This window comes from Equus quagga, unplaced genomic scaffold, assembly GCF_021613505.1.
Source record: "Equus quagga isolate Etosha38 unplaced genomic scaffold, UCLA_HA_Equagga_1.0 146_RagTag, whole genome shotgun sequence".
NCBI lineage: Eukaryota > Metazoa > Chordata > Mammalia > Perissodactyla > Equidae > Equus > Equus quagga.
Window position 1 is genome coordinate 4081868 of NW_025796728.1, and position 17627 is coordinate 4099494.

Sequence of the window (17627 nt, forward strand, 5' to 3'; positions counted from 1 at the left end):
GCTGGAAATCATATAGTAAAATAAGACAATTTTAGTTCTCATAATTTGCAGTTTAATGGGGATGAGAGTTAAAGGAATTTTTTTAAAAAGCTTGTACAAGTCAGAGAGACTTGGGATACGGTTTCTGAAGAAAGAAAGAAAGAGAGGGAAGGATAGAGGGAGGAAAGAGAGGGAAGAAGAGAGGAAGGGAGCAGGAAAGGAAGAGAAAGAAAGAAAGAAAAAAGGTAAAGGTGCTGTCTTTGCTGCAGAAACACTCCCAGGGGGAGATATCAGAAGAATAAGCAATTGCCCTGGGGACATTGCTCCTCCTTGCCGACTGTGGGGAACCTGGGAAATCACATTGCTTAAGGCGAGCATGGATGGAAGATGTCATTTAATTCTGAGTGCTCATACCGCTAAGAATCTAGAAGGAATAATTGTAATGTGAAATATATGAGAGAAGTGAATTTTTTAAGATTAGGGGAAATGGTTGCTTGCAAATAAATTGCAGATTTCTTTGAAGAACAAAATTTTTGAAGATCTTGTTAAAATTATAGACCAGAGGAATACAGAGTATGTATAAGCTATCTATTGCTTTGTAATAAATCACCCCAATATTTAGTGGCTTAAAACCTCAACTGTTTTATTTGGTCACAATCTGCAGCTCAGCAGTTTAGGATGGTCAGAGCTGGGCACTTTTCCTATTGAATGTCTTGGAGTGATTTATGTGGCTGCAATCATCTTGTGGCTTGATTGGCTAGGTGGTCTAAGATGGCCTCACTCACAGGTCTTATGAGGGATGTGGCTCTCTGCTCAGCCCTTCCTCTCTAACAGTGTAGCCCTAGCTTCTTCACGTGGTGACAGCTTTCTAAGAGTACAAGCCCTAATGTGCTAATACTTTCAAGCTTCTGATTGCTTCATATTTACTAATGTCCCATTGGCCAAAGCAAGTCAAATGGCCAAAGCCAGAGTCTTTGTGAAAGTCTAATGTGAAGGGGGATTACACAAAGATGTGGATCCAAGCAGGCAGGACTTATTGGGGGACCATTGCTATAACCATACACCACAGAGGCACATTTAGTTGATCTCCATTATTCATGGATTTTGCATTTGCAAATTTACCTACTTGCAAAAATTTATTTGCAACCTTAAAATCAAAACTCACAATGCTTTTGTGGTCATTTGTGGACTCATGCAAAGCAGAGAAAAACTTGAATTGCCCAATATGCATGTTCCCACCTCAGGTTGAAAAAGAAAATGAGTGGCCTTTTTATTTCAGCTCATACTATAAACAGTCACCTTTTTACAATATATTTAGTGCCATATTTTTTCAAATTTTGTATTTTCATTGGAGATGTTACTGTTTAAAATTGTTCCCAAGCATAGGCTGAAGTACTGTCTGGTGATCCTAAATGCAAGACGGTAGCGATGCGCCTTATGGAAAAATATCCAGCTGGATAAACTTCATTCAGGCATGAATTACAGTGCTGTTGGCTGTGGCTTCAATGTTAACTAATTAACAACATATATTAAATAAGGTGTCTTTAAGCAGCAATACCCATTAAGCAAGGTCATGTATTAATTGGTTGATAAAAATGTTGTGACTAGAGGTTCATAAGAGCTTAGCCCTATATTTCTTCTAGGAGTAATGATTCAGTATTTGCTAATTTGTTGTTTGTAGAACCTTATAGAACATAACTACCACGAATAATGAGAATTAGCTGTATACCAGTTCCTATCTAGTGTAATTTTAGAGTAGTGTGCCTATATTATTTCTAGGAGAAGTTAAAGAAAACCATTAGCCACTCCTGATAAATCAAGCAATAAAAGAAAAGTTCGAGTGACAAGCCCAAGGTGAACCGAATTAGTTCAATACCAATTCAATTTGATAAATATTTATTAGGTATTTATACAATTGGCAACACAATGTCATGTGTAGGTGTTGGGGCTGGAGATAAAAATTTGAACACTAGGTTTTATCCTAAAGAAGTTCAGAATCTAGTAAAGAAATTAAGGCAGTGGGGAATGTGATTTGGGCTAGAGGAGAGACGTTCACAAAGTATTAAGGAAGCCTAAAGATGACAAATGCATTTGGCTGGTAAAATCAAGGCAGCCTTCACTGCAAAAGTAATATTGATATGTGATGTTATTTTGATAGATAAATATGGGGAAAAATGAAATTTCTTTCTTAAGAAAGGAGCATAATGTGCTCTAAAAGAAATGTGGGAGAGGGAAGAGGGAGGAAGTTTGAGGCATTTGGGAGGGAGATGTATCACGGAGGCCTAGTTCGGTGGTTGCATCAGAGGCAGTAACAGCTACCATTTACTGAGCAGTTAATACCACTCTTTAAGCATTTTGCATGCATTATCTTATCTAACCCTCACTACAACTTTATGAAGTATGGTATTGGTATCCTCGGTTCAGACTTGAAGAAACTGAAGCTTAGGGAGAGTAAGTAATTTGCCTAAAATCACAGCATCCTCCATCAAATAGTCCTTTCCTGTTTCTATAAGAAATCCAAGCTCATTCTTGACATTCTCACCAAGGGCATTTGAACTACTGATCCCTCTCCTAGAATACTCTTCCCTCAGCTCTCAACCCAAGTGTTAGCTCCTTAGAGAGGCCTTCTCTGAACATCCTATCAAAAGTTGAAACTAATTTAAATGATATTTATTTATATATTTGTGTTTGTATATTCACTCATTTATTTATTCTTTTATTTGCTTGTTTTGTTTAGAGCTGTATCCCGTGTCCAATAGTAGTGGATCTTCTTGGCACACAGTAGACCCTGGACAAGTACTTATTGAAAGAATGTATACATTCTATGAGAGCAGAAACCTTATATTCTTGCTCAGTTGTGTATTTCCAGCCCTTAAAATAATTCCTGGAACATTATGACATTATGGCATATCATTACAGCAATAATAAAGTAGTAGAGCCAAGAGTGAATCCAGGTTTACCCAACTCCAGAGGAGCATATAATCACTATTCTGTGGTGGTTACAGGTGCAAAAGGTCAGAAAAGATGAGCTGGATCTGCATTATGAGGAGTTTTCAATTCCACATTTAATAACAAACTGTAACATATAGAAAACTGGTGATTTCTGAGTGAAGGAAGTAATCTAATCAGAGCTATGCTCTGATCAAAGATTCTCTTTGGCAGCAGTTGGATTAGACGTAATTAGAGAGCAAGAGCCACAAGAGGGGCATGTAGACGAGTTAACATAGTATCATAAGAGCCAGATGATAGATAAAAGAGGCATTAGAACCCCAAAGGAGGGTAATGATTCCACAGGTATTGGAGGCTTATAATGCACAGAATTGTGGAGTGAGGGGAGAAGAGCACAGGAATCAAAGATAAACATGTGATTCTGAGTTTATCTGAATAGCAGGCTGGTGATGTTATTAACTGAAATTGGGAAGACAGAAAGTTTTAGGAGGGATTCAGGATCTGGAGAGAGCATGCTCTCTGAGGAAGATTGGCCCTGAGCTAACATCCGTGCCCATCTACCTATACTTTATATGTGGGACACCTGCCACAGCATGGCTTGATAAGTGGTCCCAACGTCTGTACCCTGGATCCAAACCAGCAAACCCAGGGTCACCTAAGTGGAACATGCAAATTTAACTGCTATTCCACCAGTGGGCCTCCCTCATGTGTGTTGCTGTCAGAACACTCTGCCAGGGAGAGATAATCATTAGGATGTAGGAAATTCAGGAGAGGCTAAGCAGGGGGTACATATTTGAGAACCATCTGTAGAGAGGCAATTAATGATACCATTATTACAGATAAGATCGCAAAATTGGAGCAATTGCAGAAGGGGATAGAGAATACGTATGAAGATTGCCTTCAGTGAACAGAAAGAAGCAAGAGAGTATGAAATGGAGGCATCAAGGTAGAAGAGAGCCAAGAAGTATGAAAGTGCCAAGTTATGATAATGAACAAAGGGAAGGTTGTTTGGATGAGTAGAAGGTCTTTGAAAACCATAAAAAAGAGAGTTTAAGAATGTTGGAATGAGAAGTGATTGCAAGAGATTGAGGAATAGTTGATGTCAAAAGAAAAAGATGGGGTGAATGGTAGCTCAGTTGAGGAAGTTTCTTTAGGAGAAAGACTCCTTCAGAAGCATGGTTTGATCATATATTTTGTGCTTTGGGGACTGAAGAGATTGAATAACATAATTGGTTTAATCAGAATTGGAAAGTAGAAAGTGGGTATGGCAGAAATTTAAGAATATAAAGAATTCTATGCTTCTGACGAGAACAATTCTGAAATGACTAATCATGAAATCTAGGCTTGGGTAGGCAGACAAATAACTTTTGGATGGATGTGGTAGTCTGAAAGAATTGAAAGAGATCCAGATCAAAGGCACACTGGAGATAAAGAGTGGATTCAGTAAGATCAAGAAACAAAGAAATAAAACTATAGCCTGTGGTTTGAATCAGAGAGGAGACTTTTGTAGGTTTTGATATTGGAAGCAGAGGAATTCCAGATATGCTGATGTGCGTATAAAATAGGATGGAGGTGACAGACAATAGATGGAAGAACTTGAGGAGCAGGATTTAGGGAAAGTGACAACACAAATGTTGAAGTTATCAAAGGAATCTTATCATAGAGCAATGACAGAGGAAATTGACAATGGGATCTCAAGCCTAATATGAACAACACTGAGTCCAAAAGATTTTGCAATGGCCCAATTGTAGTGAATGAGTTCCAGTATGGTTCTTACGAAGTATACAAGGCAGTTAATAGAAGCAGGCTAGAAGAATAAAAATAATAACAAAATATTTTCTAGTAGTGCTTTATATTTACAACACATCTGTGGAGTACCTAGCTCAGGCTAAGTGCTGGGTACTTGGTGGGGTACTTCTGTATCAACTTTTGTAGGGAGTGTCAGATCTCACATTTGATGCAATGGAACTCAGGAAAGCTATATGACTGTTTCATATTAGCTTAGCCAGTTCCTTATAGAATTATGTTCAGCAAATTGATCTTTAAATATTATGTCATCAGATTTTAACATGGTCACCACAATTGCACAATATGCCATAAAATATTTTTAAAGTATATTTTTATCAACTTTTACATATTTGATTTCATTTTATTCTTACTGGAATCCTACAAACACTACTGTTCTTAAAATGAGGAAACGAGGAGCAGGGTAAGAGATTAACTGCTTTCCAGATATCACAGAGCTCATTAATCATACATGGCACCAAGTTTTGAAACCAGAGCTATTGACCATAGACTCCCCTTTCTTTCTCCATTAACTTTTAGAAAAGAAGAGCGCACAGCAATAGCAGTTTCTCTATGACCAGACATTTCAGGTCTGTTTGTTTGCCTCCGTCCCCAGATAGAAGCCACATATGTCAGGAACACTTTGCTCTAGCCTGGTAGCCTTTTGGCGCCTGCACTAAATAGTGGGGCATTGTTTTATTGTTCATTAGACATGAACTTTGGAATGAAACACATAAAACACCATTAGCCTTGGAATGGGGAGAAGAGAGATTCAAAAATGAGTAAGACATGGCCAATCCTTCCTGTCAAAGCAAGAGAAGCAGACATGAAAACATGTAAGCCCAGAGAAGGAAATGAAGGGGTGAAGAGAACATGAAAAAAGTTCCTTTGAATTGATTATAAAAGCAATGCTTGAGCTTTTGGGCTCAAACCTGGAACTTGTGGTATTCATGGATTGCTTCTAAATCTTGTTTCCAGGTAAATTCTAGAGAGTGGCATGAGCTGATAGAAGACGTCTATGGATAGTATCTCCTCTTTTCCTCCAGAGAGTTCTCATCTCCCAGGTGAGGTCTTTAAATAGAAACTCAGGTCTCAGTAGAGTACAGAGCTCTGATATGAATACTCTTTCCTGCCATGCTGGGTACCCAAAATAATATTTATGATAATGATGATAATGATGATTATTTATATCAGACATGGAAAAATATAGGGAGAATGATATAATAACCATGTAACCATTCTCCATATTAGATATGCAATACTGCAAATTTGGTTGAAAATCCCTATGTACTTATCTCTATCAAATTGTTATACATCATCCATTCCTGGAATTGATGGGTCTCGTTTTGAAAAATGTCTTCATTCTTTAAGTATACACTCATAAACAATAGTAATGTTGCCAAATGTCTTAAAATTTATATGAAGCATTCCATGTTGTATGTATTCTTTGCAATGACGTTTTAAAAATATTTATCCGTGTTAACACATGTAAATATAGCTTGTTTATTTTATCTGCAGTGTAGTTTTTTTGGTATGACTATATCACATTTTATTTTTCCATCCTCCTGTTGATGGATATTTAGGTTGTTTTCAATTTTCTTTTTCACTATTAAACCACTGCTGCAATAAGCATTTCTTTTTAAACACAAGTATGAGAATATAATCTTAGAGCTAGGATTCCTGAGCTGAAGAATGCATAAATGCAGTTTATTCGATATGACTTAGTTGCTTATCAAAAGTGGTTGCCCCAAAATGTGTATTCTCTTCATATATTCAATGCATGAGAATTCCTGTTCTCAACATATTATGGTTAGACTTTTTTAAAGCTTTGTCAGTCAAATGGGTGTGAAATGTTAACTGCCCAATTAATAGCAAAATTGATTATTTTGGCATATGTCCATTTGCCATTGGACTTCTCTAATTCTCATTAGAAATCTGTGAGTGATTTTTGACTCTTGGTCTAGATATTACTCTAACAATAGTTTTTATTGTAGTAAATTATTTATATGAATGAAAATGCCAGCAAAGAGTGTCACATTACAAAGAGCCCTGATGTTGAGTGAGGCTCAGAGTGATTCCCCTGCATCCCAACAATATCACTGAGGTTAATTCGGGGGAGAACTGCCCAGGAAGATCAGTGATTACTTTCCCATCATATGTTTTCTACAGTCACAACGATCGTTTTCTTAATAGAGTATAAAACAATAGTATGTCACTTTATAATTGGTCTCAGACACAGGCCGTAGATACCTTTTCCTCTTCTCTAGAGCATCCTTGAAATATCAAATAAAGTAAAGTTATATTAGCAATATAATTTGAGATAATATAATGAAGTTTGGGTGAGTAGAGTGAAAAATGTTTGAGTTGCTCTGAAAAGGCTTGTTTTAAACTGTAAAAAAGAGAAAAGTTTCTGATGAAATCTGGTATATTTTTTTCAGCTCTCTTCTCCAAGGGTGCTATTTATTCATGGTTTGTTTTCCCTATTTATTTCCATTTTTTATCTTGGAGAGCCTATTCTTCTTTATGACTAATGGATTCCACTCCCATTTATCAATAACAGACAGGCACACTAACCATTCATTTAAGGTAAAAGATTTCATAGAATGTGATATCAGGCACTTGAAATAATTTACGCAGTTGCAAAGCTCCTGTGCGAATAATTTGAGAAGAACTGTGTTGTGCAATGAAGAATTTGACTGAGCTGGCTTCTGCACAGGTAGTATTCATTCCTACTCCAAGACTTTTCCAGAGTGTTTGAGTATCTATAAATGGGCTTGTTCCCTGAAAATAAGTTACTGCATCGACCTAAATGGATTCCAATAATAAATTATTCAGTTTATTGAAATGTCTGGGGAATAAAAATCAAAATTAATGACTCTCCTAAAGATATGATTGATTTTTCTTATTCTTTTTTATAATAGTAGAGAGACAATATATCAAAATATAGTTACTAATTCATGTTATATCTTATTTATTTGCTCATCTTTTAATTTTCTCCCTCCTCTACCTGGCATAGTCTTTTAGACTGGTTGTTACTCAGTAAATAGTTGAATTTACAGTGATGTTTATATCACTGAACACTTTAAACATATAATTGGGTTATTTAAAGGTAAACTTTTAGAATTAATATAAGAGCCCAATACAGTTGTTGGATACAGAATCAACTTACACAAATCAACAGGAATGCTAAATATAACTAATTATAAAATATAATAGATGAAAAACGAATTCATTTTCAATAGAAATATAAACTATAAGGTATCTAAGACTAAATCTTACAAAACATTCATGAGCTTTTTAAGTAAACAATGTTGAAAAAAAGGTAATTATAAGTTAAATATGATAGACCAAGTGTCTTATAATGTAGGATCAATTACATCAACAAGGAGATGAAAGAAATTTATATATGTGTATATACATAAAAATATGTATGTGAGAGTTCAATGCACAGATGAAATAACATTATTCTTGATGATTCAGAATTGAACTATACTTTCATCAGCCACTTATATGAGGTGATTTCAGCACTAAATTTAGCAGCTATAGTTGATACAGAAGCAGTTGCTTGTATCTGTAGTTGTCCCTTCCCTGCTTGCCTTCAGAATTATATCTGGATGAGAATGACAGAAAATCTAAAACAACAGTGGGTTAAAAACCACAGATTCTTAGTTCTCTCTTTCTTAAATGCAATCTGGAATTTAGCATTCCTCCAATGATAAGACAGCTCCACAATTATCAGGGACCCCTGCTATTTCTGTCTTGCTGCTCTTCCATATTGAACATGTGGGGCTTCCACAACCTAGCTTAAGACGGCTGCTTGAGCTCCAGCCGTTATGTTGATATTCCATCCGACAGGAATGAGAAAGGGTGAATAAGGTGTACCTATTCCTTTTAGAGATCCTTATAGACATCACCATGAGACTTTTGCTTATATATTGCTAAGCAGTACATAGCCTATGACCATACTTTTCTATAAGGAAAGCTAAGAAATCTTTGCTTAGGATAATCATACGCCTAGCTAAAACTTAGAGTTCTATTCCTGAAAGGAAAGGGAAGAGCAGATATTTGGGGCCTTCTACAAGTCCACCACAGCATTAATAAGCTTATTCCCATGGAGAAAGTCTGTCTACTGATGGGCTTTGGAAACAAAAATGAGGACTGGAGAGAATACTGTTATCGATGTGGCTGACCTTTAGGTTGAGATCAATTTTTGGAGAAGATTTTTTAACTTAATAATAAAAATATGAGTAACATATATGACACAAACACTTTTATAGCCATATTTTGCATGAGAGGCTATTGATAGCCCCCTTTTTCCCAAAACACAATTGAAATTCTTATTTTCCATAATATAGAGCATCCTTCTAAATACAAATTTTTCCATACATTCTCCAAAGGAAAGCAGAGAAAATAACTTACAATCCATGCCTATCCCATGACTAGGAGATAGTGAACACCACAACTACAATTTGCACATAAGTATGAAAATATTTCCAAACTGGTGGAGCCAGCTGCAGAGCCCATGCTGGAGCTGAGAGTCAGGTGCAAGGAAGGGAGAAGAGGACACCGAGGGCCCAGGGTAATAGAGCTCAAGTAATATGAATACTGGACAAAGGGAGTCTCCTATCACAAGGGGGAAACTGAGGCCAGGGCCAAAACTTGACAGCTCAGAGCCCTGAAGGGAAGGAGATTGAAAGTACATAGAACTTGAGGCTAGAGTCTCATTAAGACATGATTTCTGCAGATGAGGGGCAACCTTGAAAGCTTGGTGATGAAAAGAAAAAAGTGAAAATTGAGAGTCATACCAAAATAGAAAAGAATCACAAAATGATAAGATATACCAACATGTTCTCTAAAGAACAAAAGAAAGTACTATTGATTGTAGAAACTGTACTTCCTGAGACCGACAGAAAAGAGCTGTCTTCGGCTAAGAAATTTTGAAAGCCACACAAATCCACACGTCCACTTGTTATTGCTGGCCCAGAAAATATAAGACATTTCACAATGAACAGAAGATGGCAATCAAAGCTAATATAAGAAGAAAATAGATATGGGAATCATAGGATGTCAGCTGATAAACGGTTTCCCCCAAACTCACCATGAAGCCGAGGAACATAGCGAGAAAATTCCCCACCCTGAGTTAAGTATTCTTAAACGTTTTCGGATATACAAATACAGTTTGAATTAGAAATAAAAAATTCACAGTATAAATCTACAAGGAGGGAGAAAAAGAGAGGGAAAGAGAGAAAAATGGGGGGAAGGGAGAGAAAAAGTAAGAGAGAGTAAGCCAGAGAGAAAGAGAAAGAAAGAGAGAGAGAGAGAGGGCACAAATGTGAAAATATATTAAATATTGATGAATTTCTTTGCACTTAACTTTGCATTTTTTTCTATAGATTTGAAATTTTAAGTTGAGATACACACATAGACACATAAAACATTTAATTTCTACTCTGTATCAACCACTGCTGGGGCTCCAGGAGGTATCTGGCCTCCTAGAGCTTAGAAACCAACGGGGAGATAAAGACACGTTAACCAATAAAGCACACAAATAAAAATATCTTTACTGATTACAGGAAGATGCCAGATCCTAGAAAAGGATATAAGGGGTATGGAGGTGGGTATCTAATATATATTGGGCAGTTAGGCATAGCTTTCCTGAAGAAATGATATTAGAGATGAGACCTGAAATGGTAGGGTTTAAGCAGCAAATAATGAAGTGAAAAGAATTCCAGGCAGAAAGAAGAGCATTCATGCATACCTTGCATCAGGAAAAAAGTTGAAGAGTTTATGAGCATAATTAGTTTTTTCCCACCTACTCTTTGCTACTTCCACCTATACAGACACTTGTGTCGCCTGCCACCTAGAGATTCAGTCTAAGGAGGGGAGGGTGGAGGATATTGGGCAGGTTGGGGGTAGACTTTCTATTTTAGTTTTTGTACCTCTTTACTGTTAGATTTTTAAACTAATGAGCACAAATATCTTTTGTAAGAATAATTAAAAGTTAAAAGTAGTTTTAAAAAAGCCAAGGTACTGGATGACTTCTGTCCACCCCAGAGACCTCTCTTTGCCCTTCTTCACCTGGCTCTGCATCTGGGAAACTGACATGCATGGACATCATTAGTGGGTTCCTGTTGCCCTCTCGCTACTGGTTGGGTTTGGCCAATGGGAGACCCAGGCAGAAGGTAAGAGGCAAAAGAGCAGGAGGAGAGGATATTTATCCTTTCAGATCCCTTGAGGGTCTGCACATTGGCTCTGTTCCTCTGCAGGAGTCCATATTTTATACCAGGTGCTCTCTGTATACAGCTTTCTCTGGGTGCTGATAACTGCTCCTTTACCTTGATCTCTCAGGCTAGAGTAGGCTGAATAATAGCCCCTGAAGATATTCATCTTTCCCAGAACCTGTGAATGTTACCTTGCAACAAAAGGGACTTTGTAGATGTGAGTAAATTAAGGATTTTGAGATGAGATTATCCTGGATTACCAGAGTGGGCCCTAAATATAATCATAAGAGTCTTGTAAGAGGGAGATAAGAGGGTCACGGACAGACTGGAATCAGGGTGAGAAAAGGTGATGTGATGTGAGGACAAGAGCCAAGTAATGAGGACAGCCTCTAGAAGCTGGAAAAGGCAAGGATACCGACTCTCTCCCAGTGCTTTCAGAAGGAAATCCTCCACGTTGAAACCTTGACTTTAGCAGAGTGAAAACTGATTTCGGATTTCTGACTTCTAGAAGTGTGGGATAATAATTTGTGTTATTTTAAGCCACTATGTTTATGGTAATTTGTTACGGTGGCAATAAGATAGAAATACACAGGTTTAGGGTAGTGACTGCTCCCTACCTGGCTTTACCAGGCCAGGGTAGCACACTATGTCCTGTGGGTTATCTGAAACCGTCCATATTTTAAAAGTAGTCCTTATATAAACTATCTTCCTTTACCCAGTTTGCGTGTGCCATCTTTTTCCTGTCAGAAACATCTGTGAGTTACTTTTTTCCTCACTTTTTAAAGTGGGTAATATAATTAATAATACCTAATACACTAAGATGGCTGTGAAGGCAAATGAGTTAATGAAGTGAGCACACTTTTGAAGGTTGTACAGTAACGTGTACCTGTTAGTTGAAAATGTTGTACTTGCTCCGTGCTGTTGGGCTCCACTTGCTTGGGCACTCACATGAAATGGGCACTCAAGCTAGAGTGACTAGGTAAAGGTGTCATAAACTCATATTAGGTCCAGATCCAAATCACAGGAATTGGTTATGATTCACACTCTCGGGAAAAACCCAAAAAGGCAAGATAATCTGGAGATGTGGGAAAGAAATAATGGCCAAGCACAGACAATGTCAGCTGGTTAACTAAGGCTTTAAAGCTAAGAATCTCTGAAATGTCAAAGAGGCTCAGCATTCTGCCACTGGAGATAGTCTGCTTATGTCTCTGGGATTTTCATATGCTGCCGCTTTATCCAGACTGTCCTTGTTTTCTTCTCTGCTCCTAATTCCCACTTGTCACCTCCTCCTGGGAGCCATCCATGATCCATAGACTGAGTGAAATGTCCACTCTCAATGTCCCTATAGCCTCCTGTGACTGTCTCCCTCTTTGCTAATCCATTATTGGAAATGTCTGTTACTTGTCTGTCTCCCACTACTAAACTGTGAGTTCTTTTAGGACAAACTATGTCCATTATCTTTATGTCCTTAACATCTGGCATGGTGTCTGGTTTGTAGTAAAGTCTTAACAAATATTTAATAACTCCATTGTGAGTGAATGAGTGAATAATATGAAATCTGAAGTTAAATCTACATCATTATTATGTGAAGACATCACTATTACCAGTATTAAATTTTATCCATTCAGCAGTTGAAATTAATAGACTTTAATAGTACCCAGTAGCCCTATTCAAGACTTTAAGAACAAAAATAACACAGGGAAATGACACAACGTAAAAACAGTTCCCTTAAATACAGCTAGACATCAGAATCAAACACAAATGCTCATACGAAATTGAAAGTGTGTAGATCCCTGAAAGACTTTCCTTCCACTATCTAAGTTTAATGTGGATACTTTATCATTCTATAAATACATTCCAGCTTTGTTTCATTCGTATACTTTACAGCTTCTGTGTGCATTTCAGCTCTTGTCTTTAGTGAGTGTACAAGCTATAAAGTTAAGTAATTTGTATTGATTTTCTATTGGAATCAAGTGGGTCACGTACTTAACACATTATTTCTTAGGACAGAGTGACAGGATCCTACAATTAATAGGCATTCTACTGGAAGTTCTGCATTCCTCCCTTTCTGGTGTGTATGTAATGGCACATCAATTGAATCATAGTTTAAGTGAGTAAGGTAAACAGTGAGCACTCTGAAACTGGAAAAAATTAGTTAGCCAGACTTTGACACATTTCTGTTATGCTACCAGCAGGAAATTATGCTTATTTTGAAAGACAATACCTTGTTCTTCTTTAATGACTACCACTTCTGGACTGTAAATATGTATACACAACCAATAAGGAAGGGGTATTGGTGGCTACTGAGGCTGAATGGGGTGATGAGAAAGCATATCTGTACATTTCTACACGTGTTATTGATGACTGGCCCACTGAATATCGTACTAGTCACAAACTGGACAATTTTTCACTGAAATGCCTTTTTTAAGTCATTAAACGATTTATTTTGTTTAATGGTCTCTTTCAATGCCATTCACTTCCTAATTCATTTTTTATTCGTTGATTCATTTAGCAAACACTTTGTGCATCTACTACAGGCCAGGCACTGTGATTGAAGCGAGAAGATAAGTAGCACACAGTCCCTTCCATTCTGAAGGTCATAGTCTACTAGAGGAGACTGACAAATATGCCAAAAATTGTACAATGCAATGAATACTATGATCGTATTATTGTGGTTGCGTAGTCTAGAAATAGTATAACAAAAGGCAATGTCACGAGCTGTGGTTTACTTAGAAACAGAAATGGATTACTGAAGAACTTGGGATACGGAATCAAATCTGAGTCCAAACTTGTGACATGTGGGATTAGATTCAATAGCTCTGCAATTTTTCTTTACTTAGTGAAAAGAAAATAACTGAAGCTCCTAGGCTATAAAGTATCCAGGGACATTTCAGTTAAGGGGGGAATGGAAAGGCCTAAAAACAATCTAATAATTAATGCTGTCAATGTTCCAATGTGGTGGTCAACCCTGTCTGTGATCTGAAGTGATGTCTGAGTAACTGGGGGAAAGGCAGGCAAATGTGAGCAATGTTATCCTGGCTTAGCAGAGTCAAGGGTACAGAGGCAAGAGGAGTCAATATCATGTCACTTTCTTAACTCTTAATACATAACTTGGACAGTACCAAGAGCTTGGTAAAGTGGTTGGTCCTAGGCCCTTGGGTCATGTCTATCTTCTCAGCATGGACCAATCTATAGGGGAGAAATGAAAATGCCACAAGAATATAAAGTGGGCCTAGCAGGAAAAGAGATGGAGGCAAATCTGAGCAATTTATGGGAGTATGACAGCATCAGCTCGTATTCGTATACCATATTGACCTCTCCATGAGGACCCTAAATTCTCTAACCTCCTCACCTTTTTAGTTACTGATGTCCACCTGAACCTCAGAACAATCCACTTTTTGTTTGCTTTAACAGTTTTATTGGGATGGAATTCATATACCATATAATTCACTCATTTAAAGTGTACAATTCTATGAATTTTTGACATATAACATTATTAATTCTTTAAAACTATGGTAAAATATACAACATAGAATTTGCCATGTGAAGCAATTTTAAGTGTATACTTCAGTGGCATTGATTGCATTCACAATGTTGTACAACCATCACCACTATCTATTTACAAAATTTTTAAATCATCTCAAACAGAAACTGTACCCATTAAGTATTAAATACTCATTCCCCACTCCCCTCGATTCCTGGCAATCTCTAATCTATTTTCTTCTTCTATGAATTTGTTTAATGTAAGTATTTCATATAATTGGGATTATACAATAATTGTCCTTTTTTGCTTGGGTTATTTTACTTAACATAATGTTTTCAAGGCTCATTCATGTTGTAGCATGTATAAGAACTTCATTCCTTTTTATGACTGAATAATATTCCATAGTTTGTATATACCTTATTTTGTTTGTTCATTCATCTGTTGATGGACGTTTGGATTGTTTCCACCTTTTGACTATGGTGAATAATGCTGCAGTGAACATGGGTGTACAAATCAGAACAATCCGTTTTTATAGTCGTTGTTCAACTACTCTAAGTAAATCTATAGACTTAACAGGTCAGAAATTAAGTAATTTCCCCAAGGTCATTGAAAAGCTCGTAATCAAGAATAGTATCTAAAGACTAGATCTTCACTGTACTCTTATTTTCTAAAGATTGATTGAACTCTCTAGATTAAATATATAATTACAATTTACCTGGGTACATTTGGGGCTAAAATGAGTTGGAGTTCCACGTGCTACAGAGGCATGACATAGGATGGAAACCTGCCTACATGTAATTGAATAGCTGGCCATGTAGGTGAGAAGAAGGCATGTGTAAATCACTTTGTATAATATGCTGCTGTGCACGCTTTCATAATGTTTGGTAAAAATACTGTATATTTGAAATCACTGGATCAAAACATCAGCATAATACTTAAATACCTGCAATATCCAGATTTTATAAAACAAAGGTTGACTGCTAGCTAACTTTTAGTCGTTGTATACAGAGCCTAAAAGGGGTTAAGAATATGAGAATTGTGAAAACTACATCCAACTGTATGATACTTTTTTGAAAATCAATTTCAATGGAGAAGTCAATTCTGATTCATCTCTTTATCTGTTTTTCTCACAGGAACAAGATGCAGAACATTGTGGCAAAAATAAATAACAGGGACTAGCTTTGAGAGCACAATTATCTTGGCATAGTTTTCTATTCCCATCACCTAATCAGAGTTCATATACTAATAGGTAAACAAAATCAGAAGTCGGCACTTTAAAGAAAAGAGAAACAGAGAGAAGCTCAAGTTAAATGTAATACCACATTAACATCAAGTTAGTGGACTGCCTAGGTCAATAAATGGGCTAATCTTACATGGGGTTTGTGCAAGTCGTGCCATGATGGTACAAATTTTGACATGTTCCATCAAAGTCCTTGGAGTACACAGTGAATTCTAATCATCTCTTCATAAAAATCTTGTTGCTTCCTTCCCTGTCAAGAAGGAATCAGGTTTGAGTTCATCTCAAAGTAACACAGATTGTTGGGAGGATGGAAAATCAACTCAGAAGCCATTGTCATGGTGGCTTAACACCTTTCAGGCTTCTGAATAGAATTTTAAATTCAGAAATTTCTTTTCTGGTGTAATCTTGGCAATACATATATAGAAGTTATAATTCAATAAAATGAAATTTATTCTATAAATGAAGTAAAATATGGACTATTTAGCCCTATGTTTATATGTTTGGCTCTGTGATTGATTGTGAGTTAGAATGTGGGTCATATATTTGATTGTTGTTTACTAGCTCTGTGACTTAGGATAAGTTACCTCTATCCTTCAGATCCTCAGTCAAATGAAAAAAGTAATAAAACCTAGATCTTTGGAGTTGTTAGGGTTAAGTGGCATAATAAAACACATGCTTTGTATGTAGTAAGCAGTAAAACAATGTTAGCTATTTTATTTATTTTTCAATGATAATATTCATTATGCTTGAAAATAAGGATGAAAAATGCATTTTAGATATTTTATTGACTATTGTCTGAAGATGCATTTGCAGAAGTGGAACAGGAGTAGGTATACCTTTGAAAGAGGTGTGAGATCACTGTGTATTTAAGGAGATGAAATGCCATCCAGCTCCCATGTAGAGAAATCCATTTCTCCTCCTGGCATTCTTTGCTAGAATTATTTATAGACTGTGACAGGATTTAGAGCCTCCGTGAATTTTAAAACAAACAACGAACAAAAACCTAGCACCAAGCATTTCACCTTAGCTCTTTCACCCCCGCCAGGTTAACTAATCCTTTCTTAACCATGTTTTTCCACCAGCGTGTTCGAATAAAAAAGTTGAACAAGACCTGTCCTGGGAAAGGGAAAGCCTACAGCTTTAAGGTCAATTCATGATTATAAGACATTCAGTGTTTTTTATTATCCTGTGATCCTAACGCTCAAACATGAAGTGTTTTACTAAGAAAATCCCCTTGCTTCTTTTGTAGTTAAGCCTGTGAGGTCTTAGCTGGCTTTGGGAATATACTTTGTTCTAGTCTTTTTAAGCATTCACAGATAAGTTGAGCAAAAAATTGAAGAATAGCAAAGATACCTCTGAACAAATCAGTAAAATCACTTATCTCTCCAAAATACCTTATATTTAGCAGAATTCCCTTAAAGGGCTCCTTTAATGGGGTTTGGTTTAGCACTACATGGAAGATTTTTTCTTCTCTTCCAGTATTCTTCCTTAACTCAATTAATTGCAGAAGCTCAAAGAGAAAAGAGAAGATGGTGGATAATGTAAAAAGCAAAATGCTAGCCTTTGTTCTAGATGGTAACTGGCAGTGGAAAAACCTCAAGCGGCTATAATATCAAAATTTGGGAGGATGCCTTCCAGAACCATCCTATAAGGCATTTTATAGAATTTCAGAAGATATTTCAGAACATACATTCACGCAAGCCTTAAACTGGATTGCTTTTTAAAATTTGAAGTGAAATCAAGATATATTCACGTGTTTTATTTAGACAAAATTAATTTAAGGCAAATAAAATCAAGGGAAAACTGACTACTTAGACATCGAAGATGTCCCATAATTCTTACAAGCCAAAATATTTTATGAAAATGACATAAACCAAGTCTAGAGATGTGACTTAATCATAGTTCCTTTGAGCTGGATATATCTTACAAAATTGGGAAATAGGCAACTTTCATCTTCTCTGCTACTTTT

The 17627-nt window shown here is 36.6% G+C and overlaps 1 protein-coding gene across 1 annotated transcript in view; it reads right to left on the minus strand.

Annotated features, from left to right (window-relative positions):
* The window catches only part of LOC124232992 (gamma-aminobutyric acid receptor subunit beta-1), a 349209-nt gene that overhangs the window by 163918 nt on the left and 167664 nt on the right, over nt 1-17627 (minus strand). The gene's annotated exons all lie outside the window — the stretch shown is intronic.